Below are 7,500 nucleotides of genomic sequence, written 5' to 3' on the forward strand. Positions count from 1 at the left end.
GGAAAGAATTGTGTGTATTTACGCTGCATGTATGATATTCCGGGGAGTGATTGAACCAAAAAGGCGGGCCTATGCCAAGTTTTTAGCTCGAGAAAAGGAGATATCTATAAAGAGAATCATGCAAGAATGTAAGATCTCAAGAGCAAGTGTGTAAAGGCTGAGGAAAGAACAGTACAAGTCCAAAAATGAAACGGATTCTAAGAACATGGGCGGAAGACCACGCAAATTGAGTGACAGAGATGAAAGGAAATTAATGAGAGCTTTGACAAGGTTAAGGCACGTAGAGGGTAACTTTCCATCGTTTCGGATCATGGAGACAGCAGGCATTCAACCGGGCTCTGTGAGTAACAGGACAATACGTCGTGTGTTGAGAAAACACAGGTTTTTTTACTTACAGGCGCGGAAGAAAGGGCTTGTAACTGAGAAAGATCTCGCGCTGCGTATGAAATTTGCCAAATATATCCAAAGAGAGTATCCAAAGGATGTGTGGCAAAACAAAATAGCTTTCTATCTTGATGGTGTGAGTTTCTAGCACAAAACCAATCCGGCAGACCAAGCAAGAGCACTGCAAGGGCGTATTTGGCGCAAAAAATGCGAAGGTCTTAATAGAGGTTGCACAGGGAAGGGTGCTAAAGTAGGCACTCGCGGGAGAGTCGTGAAATTAATTGTTGCTATAAGCTATGGAAAAGGAGTCATCCAGTGCACTCAGTGTGAGCATATGAATGGGGAGTTCTTTGCTTCTTTTGTGGAGAACAACTCGGACGCCATGTTTACTCGGGCTGGAAAGGGAAATTCCCGGTTATGGATTCAGGATGGAGACCCCAGTCAACATAGTGCCGCTGTCCGATGTATTTTGGCTCGCAAGGGTGCGCAGCTACTACAAATACCACCCAGAAGCCCGGATATTAATCCAATTGAAAATTTATTTCACTTAGTTAAGTTGGAACTTTGCAGACAAGCGATTAACTTGAATATTAAAAAGGAAACATACGAGGAATTTACCGCCCGCGTAATTAGAACAATGGTGACATTTCCAGTACAAACAGTCGATAACATCATAGAGTCAATGGATAATAGAATGTGTCTAATAATCCGAGGAAACGGGAACAGAACAAAATATTAGAAATGAAATATCGTTAACAGTTTCCATTTACGCACCCTTTAAAAGTATGAGAACCGCACTTGCACTTATGTAGAAATAATCTGTTATAACTCACTTAGCATCATTTATTTACTAGAAGACGTCACTCGTAAATTGTCAGGATCAAGGAATAAAAAATTAGTTCAAATGGATATTCTGTGATTTGTCTGATCAATTTGTAAGTTAACATACATTCTTGAAGATTTCCTACTTATTTGCACGATTAACAGGGAGTTTCAAGGAATTTTCAACGGTTAACAGCGGTTAACACAAAATGCTTGAGAAGAGGGCTCTTTCAATTGCTTGTTAACGCGACCGATGCCCGTTAACCGTTCAAAACTCTTGTTAACCGTTGCTATATTTTTATAGCCCTTTCCTAATGACACATTAACCGTGTCATGGTTGCTGAAAGATTTTATACATGTAAAATAAGGTCACTGAAACACTTGGGACAGGGAGGAAGTTCCTTATGTCCCTCCTTTGGGATTTGACAATTAAAGTAAAATACTTTCCACCTACAGGCCATCATGTCACTTTCACGATCATCAATAACTCCGTTTTTCACAAACATCAAGGGGCTTTTACCAGTGCAAACTATTGGCGTGTCTCTATCGAAAGAAATATCCCGCGCAAAATGTGTTTTCGGTGCGGGTAAATGAACGACATGCCCCTCAAGCATTAATAAAAGATCGTGCCAAGGAATAATAATTGGTGACCACCGAAAGTCATTCAAAAATTTACACTCGGCCTTATCAACACCAACCCATGCAAAACTTCCAGATGCTGGGTTACAAAATGTTTGAAAGATACTAGTCAATGGATTCAAAATGAATGTTTTCCCGCAATTAGCAGAACCAACAATCACCATGTTCCTGTATTTGCCGCGGCCCTTAGTTAACAAGTCAAGCACAGCATCTACGAAAACGCGGACAGGGACTTGATTATTTTCAAGGACTTCTAGTGCGCATTGCAACCATTGGCCATTACACTTTTCTAGACAATCACTCTCGTTTGCTTCATGTAACAACTCTATTCTTGTCTTTTTTGATCTCTCGAGTTTCTGGGAAGCACTTTCAATTTCCCATGCGGAGTTTAACACATCAGAGACAACACGAGGACTACGAGAAACTAAGAATTCCGCGAGGTCTGTTTTACCTTCTTGTTTTTGTTCACAGGCAAGCGCTTGTGGTTCAGTAACTGTTTTCACATTCTTATTGACAATAATTTGCGATACCTCAAAGGCTGTTAGGCGCTTCCTACGTGTCTTCCTTGACTTTGAACGTTTTCCGTGGCTACCACCTGCTTCCACCTCTTCACCTTCATCCTCTTCCTTGCTGGACTGAATCGACGTCCTTTCCTCTCTTTCCCTTTTTCTTAATCGTTTAGTTACACTTGCAGCGCTTGTTTGCGGTCTGCTGCTGTTCGAAATATCGGGATGCCCTTCACTTTGTTCAAAACTCTCATCACACTTGGTTACGTAACACCAGGCGCTATAGTAGTTATGATGACGGTTTGAGAAGTGAACTGAGATGCCGTAGGTATCCAGCAGGTATTCCTTTGCAGCAAGCCATCGTTGGTTTCTACTGAGCTTCAAGGCTAGGTGGTAGTGCTCACCACCCCTTTGATGCTTTTCTCTGCAGCAACACCATTGAACAACTCGCGCTTTAGACTTGGAAAAGCCCTCAACGACTGCATTAGCAAATTCTCTGCGGCAGGAAAACTTCTCTAAGTCCGCTTGACTGTATGTCACAAGGTATACGCTCCTTACGTCTACTTCACTTAGAGTGTGTAACGGAGTATCACTGCTATCAGAATCACTGCTAGAATAACTCACTATGCGATGCATTATCAGTCTCTCTTGTTTTCAGGTCGAAAATAACGTTAACATTGCGTGCAATAGTAGCCTTCATATGCAAAACAGAGAAAATTGAATAATCACTTGTCACCACAACATGCCACAAACATGAAAATTCTCCACTGTTTATAAGATTTTCTCAAAGAAAACAATTCCAATACTCAAAACATGTCTTAGTAACCCGTGTAGATCACATATCTTCCAAAATAATTAATCATTTTTCGGTTTTAGTAACATAACGTATAACAGACAATCTCTGACAAAACCTGTTGAGACAAAAGAACATTTTGGGTACTCCAACAAGTTATCCGCATGTACCGCTTGCAACCTGCCCTTTCCCCTCCCCCCCAACCTCAATGTTGATTTATCTTGGCCACAAATATACTGTAGAACATATGACGATACTGACTGAGGGGGGGAGGGGAGTGGAAGGGGAGAGTAAGTAGGGATGTTTAAAAATGACGGCGAAGTTGTGTTACTGTCTCAACAGTTTTGTCCGAGATTGTAGCCGTAAATTTCCCTCGGCAGAAAAGCGGCCTACCGCGGGAATACTGAGGGAAAGTCGCAACAGGGTGACGCGGCAATGGGGTCAATACTTCCAGGCGGTACTGTAGGATCATCATCTGACTCTAGCCCACAAGTATCCCAGACAATAAGTACGTACACACAGCCCACTGAAATATCTGATGATATGCTGCATAACAATGTCAGATCACTTAATGAAAAGCAAAGGTCCGCATATAACATTGCACTGTCATGGTGCAGAAATACTATGAAAATTTTGAATTGCTTGAAACCAGAAAAAGTAGATCCCATTCACCTATTTGTTACTGGCGGTGCTGGAGCTGGAAAAAGCCACTTAACAAAAGCAATTTATCGTACAGCAGTTAAGACCTTTTGATATGGAACTGTGAATCCAGATAGACCAACTGTTGCTTTAATGGCTCCAACTGGTGTTGCTGCTATAAATATCAACGGTACTATAATACGTACAGCCTTATCAATTCCCAAAGAATCTGGAGATTTTGCACCCCCAATGTCCGACCAAAAAAGAACGCAGTTGAGATTAATAATAGTAGATGAGATATCAATGGTTGCAAACACTACCTTGCTGCATATCCATCAAAGATTAAAAGAGATCTTTAACACACCAAATTCAGAATTATTTGCACGCATCATTTTCATAGCTGTTGGTGACCTATACGCAGAAGAGCCGTGTTTGAGAATTATAAAAATGATACTTTCAACCTATGTCACCCATGGAGTGCATTTAAAATGACTGAGCTAAAAGGATGACCAACCATTCACTGAACTTTTAAACAAAAGCAGATATCCAGTGCATTCAGTCAAGATCAATTTCACTGTCTGACTCTTAACTATCCACACGATGCTCTCCATATCTGGGCAGAAAATCAACCTGTTAATCAATACAATGTAACCAGACTAACTCAAATACCAGCACAACAATACATTCTTACTGCAATTGACCAATACTCACCACATGTCAGCAAACAAGATATTGACAGAGTTTTAGCAAGAAGCAGGTCTGAAACAGGTGGACTAGACTATCAAATCTCAATAAAGGAAGGTTGTAGAGTAATGTTAACAACAAACATAGACATTGCTGATAGACTGATAAATGGTCAGATGGGAACTGTAATTAAGATTGAAGTTGATGGAAACACTAAAAAGACAAATATTGTGCACATCAAGTTTGATGATAGTGAGGCTGGAAAGGATGCAATAGCAAAACATTCAAATAATTACAGTACTAACAAAAATTAAAATCAAACCAGGCAAACCTTCATTGCCAGAGATTCAAAGAACACAATTTCCCTTGACACTAGCCTATGCATGTACAGTACACAAGGTCTAAGGTTTAACATTGAAAAATGTTCTTATTAGCTTTGATCTTCTCAAACAAAGATCTTTTAACTATGGCCAAATATATGTTGCACTAAGTCGTTCAACAACATTACAAGGACTTCATATTCTTGGCAATATTGAAATGAAACATGTCAAGGCAAATCCAAAGGTAGACAAGGAATATGTAAGGTTACGAAAGATTTCATCAATTACAAGCTGTCTTTCCTCTGAACATGAGTTGGCAGTCTCAAATACTGGTGTCACAGTTAGCCTGTGAAATATTAGGTCTCTTAGAAAACACAGTATTGACATAAGATATGACAATAATATGTTCAACAGTGATATCTTAGCTTTCACAGAAACACAACTAATTCCTAAGAAACTTGCAACCATTTGCTTTATTTAGACAGGACCATCACAGTGATAAATTTATGAGTTTAGCTGTTTGTACCAAGGATTATATCCAAATCACAGAACATGAATACTTCTCATCAATCAATGCCTTGAAATTTGTGATTGCAAACTCAATAAATCATCAAAACCCATCATTCTTACTGCTTTATCGTAAGACGTCCACCAGTATTCCTCTCTTCATTTCCAATTTAGAACATATACTTAATTCAAATAACATTGATGTAGTTCTTGGTGATTTCAACATAAATTACTTAAATTCTGATGATAACCTCTCACTCAAATCTTTGATGAATAATTTTAATTTCGAACAAATAGTACAGCAGCCGACTTTCATTTCTTCTGGCAGTTTATTACATCATATATACGTCAAATCTGCTAACCTAAAAATGCTTCAAAAAGACTTGGTCAATGTATACTATTCTGACCATGATTGAATCAAAATTAACATTCAAAAATTCACGATGACGTCAGATCATTGCTGAAAAATAATGCTTGACATAGTAAATTTAGTAAAAACATTCCAGTTCAAAATACCTTTTCTTTCACGGTATCGATCCTTGCTGCTGTGTCACTAGCTGATAAGCAATACCGCAATGAATTCACCTCCAAACAGCCTGTTACGACAACGATCTGTATGACTTGTATGCCAAAACTACCAAGGAAACAATGTCTCTAAAAATTGAGATCAAATTGATAGCTTAAATAGTGGATGGTATTAAAAGGAAATCATTCAAAGAGTTCTGTTACAATAAACACACATAGCACACTGCTTCTATTTATATTAAGGGCAAAAATGTCGATGTACAGTACTACTTTTACTTCATCTTTTGTGAAGTATTAGAGCTTTGAGCTTCGAGTGGATCAAGGATCGAAATTCTTGAGTTCTCATTGGTCAATGTTTGAAAGTAACAATGCAATGAACCGATCAAATTCAAGAATTTCCGATCCTAAATTCCAGGATAAAGGCGTGTTCCAAAACTTAACTTGTCATTTACCAACCAAAGTCTGTCGTCTGGATTTTGCCATGCCTAATCAGAAAGGTACAATGGCAGATCGTTCAAAAAGTTCCAAGAATTTGACAGAGTCGCCCAAAAAGACCTCTTCGACTTCTTCAGCAGATAAGCAATCTTCTGCGACATCTAACGAACGGCCATTGTCCACACAGAAATTGGAAGCACCAGGAGACACTTTCAGCCTGAAAGTCGCGTTGGTCGAAGAAACCGCCATTGGATATGTCCACAACCTATCCAATCCCAGAAGAAACAGGGAAAATACTCTGGATTACTGCACCTTTCTACTCCAAATAGCGACAAAGAACGTGGAGGCCCTGCTCTATAGCCCCCATAAAAGACCTCTTCTTCTTCAAAGTCAAGAAAGACATGCTCCTATTAAGCTCACTTACTTCACCTACACTCAAGTGAAAGATAAAATTATCGCCAATGACATGACTAACATTAGTACTCCACAACAGAGTGAATATTGATTTCAACATCAAACCCCTACAGAACCTCAAGCGTCAAATACCAAAGTGTTAGATGTGCTCAATACCTCCAAAGAATGGGAAGTTGTCACAGTTCAAGGCAAGATTTTTGGTTTGAAAGACCAGCGTATAGTTGGAAGTCCCCGCAAAAAACTTAGGCTTGTGGAGGCGTTTCTTGACGATGGATCTGGCAGGATTCCCATAGATATTTGGGAATCTCACATCGAGAACGTCAAAACTGGTAGGTATTGCAATGTTTTTAAAACATGTTAATGTACCACTCAAATCGAAGCTTTGGAAGTCCCCATAGGCATTTCAATTTTTGGAAAATTTTTGTTCAAATGCCTCCCTCACTGGGCCGAAAAGCTGTTCAGATGCCCCCACTGGGAAAATTACCAGATTACTGTTAACTTTTCAGTAGCTTCTATAATGCCTCTGAGGCTGTGCATGTTAACATGGTTTATTAGACAACACTTATTTAAATGTTATAAATATAAACCCATGGACTAATTCGTGTGCGCTGTTGTGTGTGTGCAAGATAACTTGGAAAATATTCGAGGTTTTGCATTGGAAAGCGAGCGTTAAAAATAAACCATATGTGCAGTAAATGTAAACAAGAGACTGAGTTCTAGAATTACGTTCACCTTGAGGAAGAAACAGTGAACTTCCAAATGATGTAAAATTATTGCTAAAAAGTGATTCAAAACACGTCCTAAGGCTCAACTGAAAATGTAAAGGTAGAAT

At 39.2% G+C, this 7,500-nt stretch overlaps 1 pseudogene; it reads left to right on the forward strand.

Moving 5' to 3' along the window:
• The window catches only part of LOC138009819 (uncharacterized), a 188,327-nt pseudogene extending 183,188 nt beyond the window's left edge, over positions 1–5,139 (forward strand).
• The last annotated feature ends 2,361 nt before the right edge of the window (positions 5,140–7,500 follow it).

Source organism: Montipora foliosa, chromosome 7 (assembly GCF_036669935.1).
Source record: "Montipora foliosa isolate CH-2021 chromosome 7, ASM3666993v2, whole genome shotgun sequence".
Lineage (NCBI taxonomy): Eukaryota > Metazoa > Cnidaria > Anthozoa > Scleractinia > Acroporidae > Montipora > Montipora foliosa.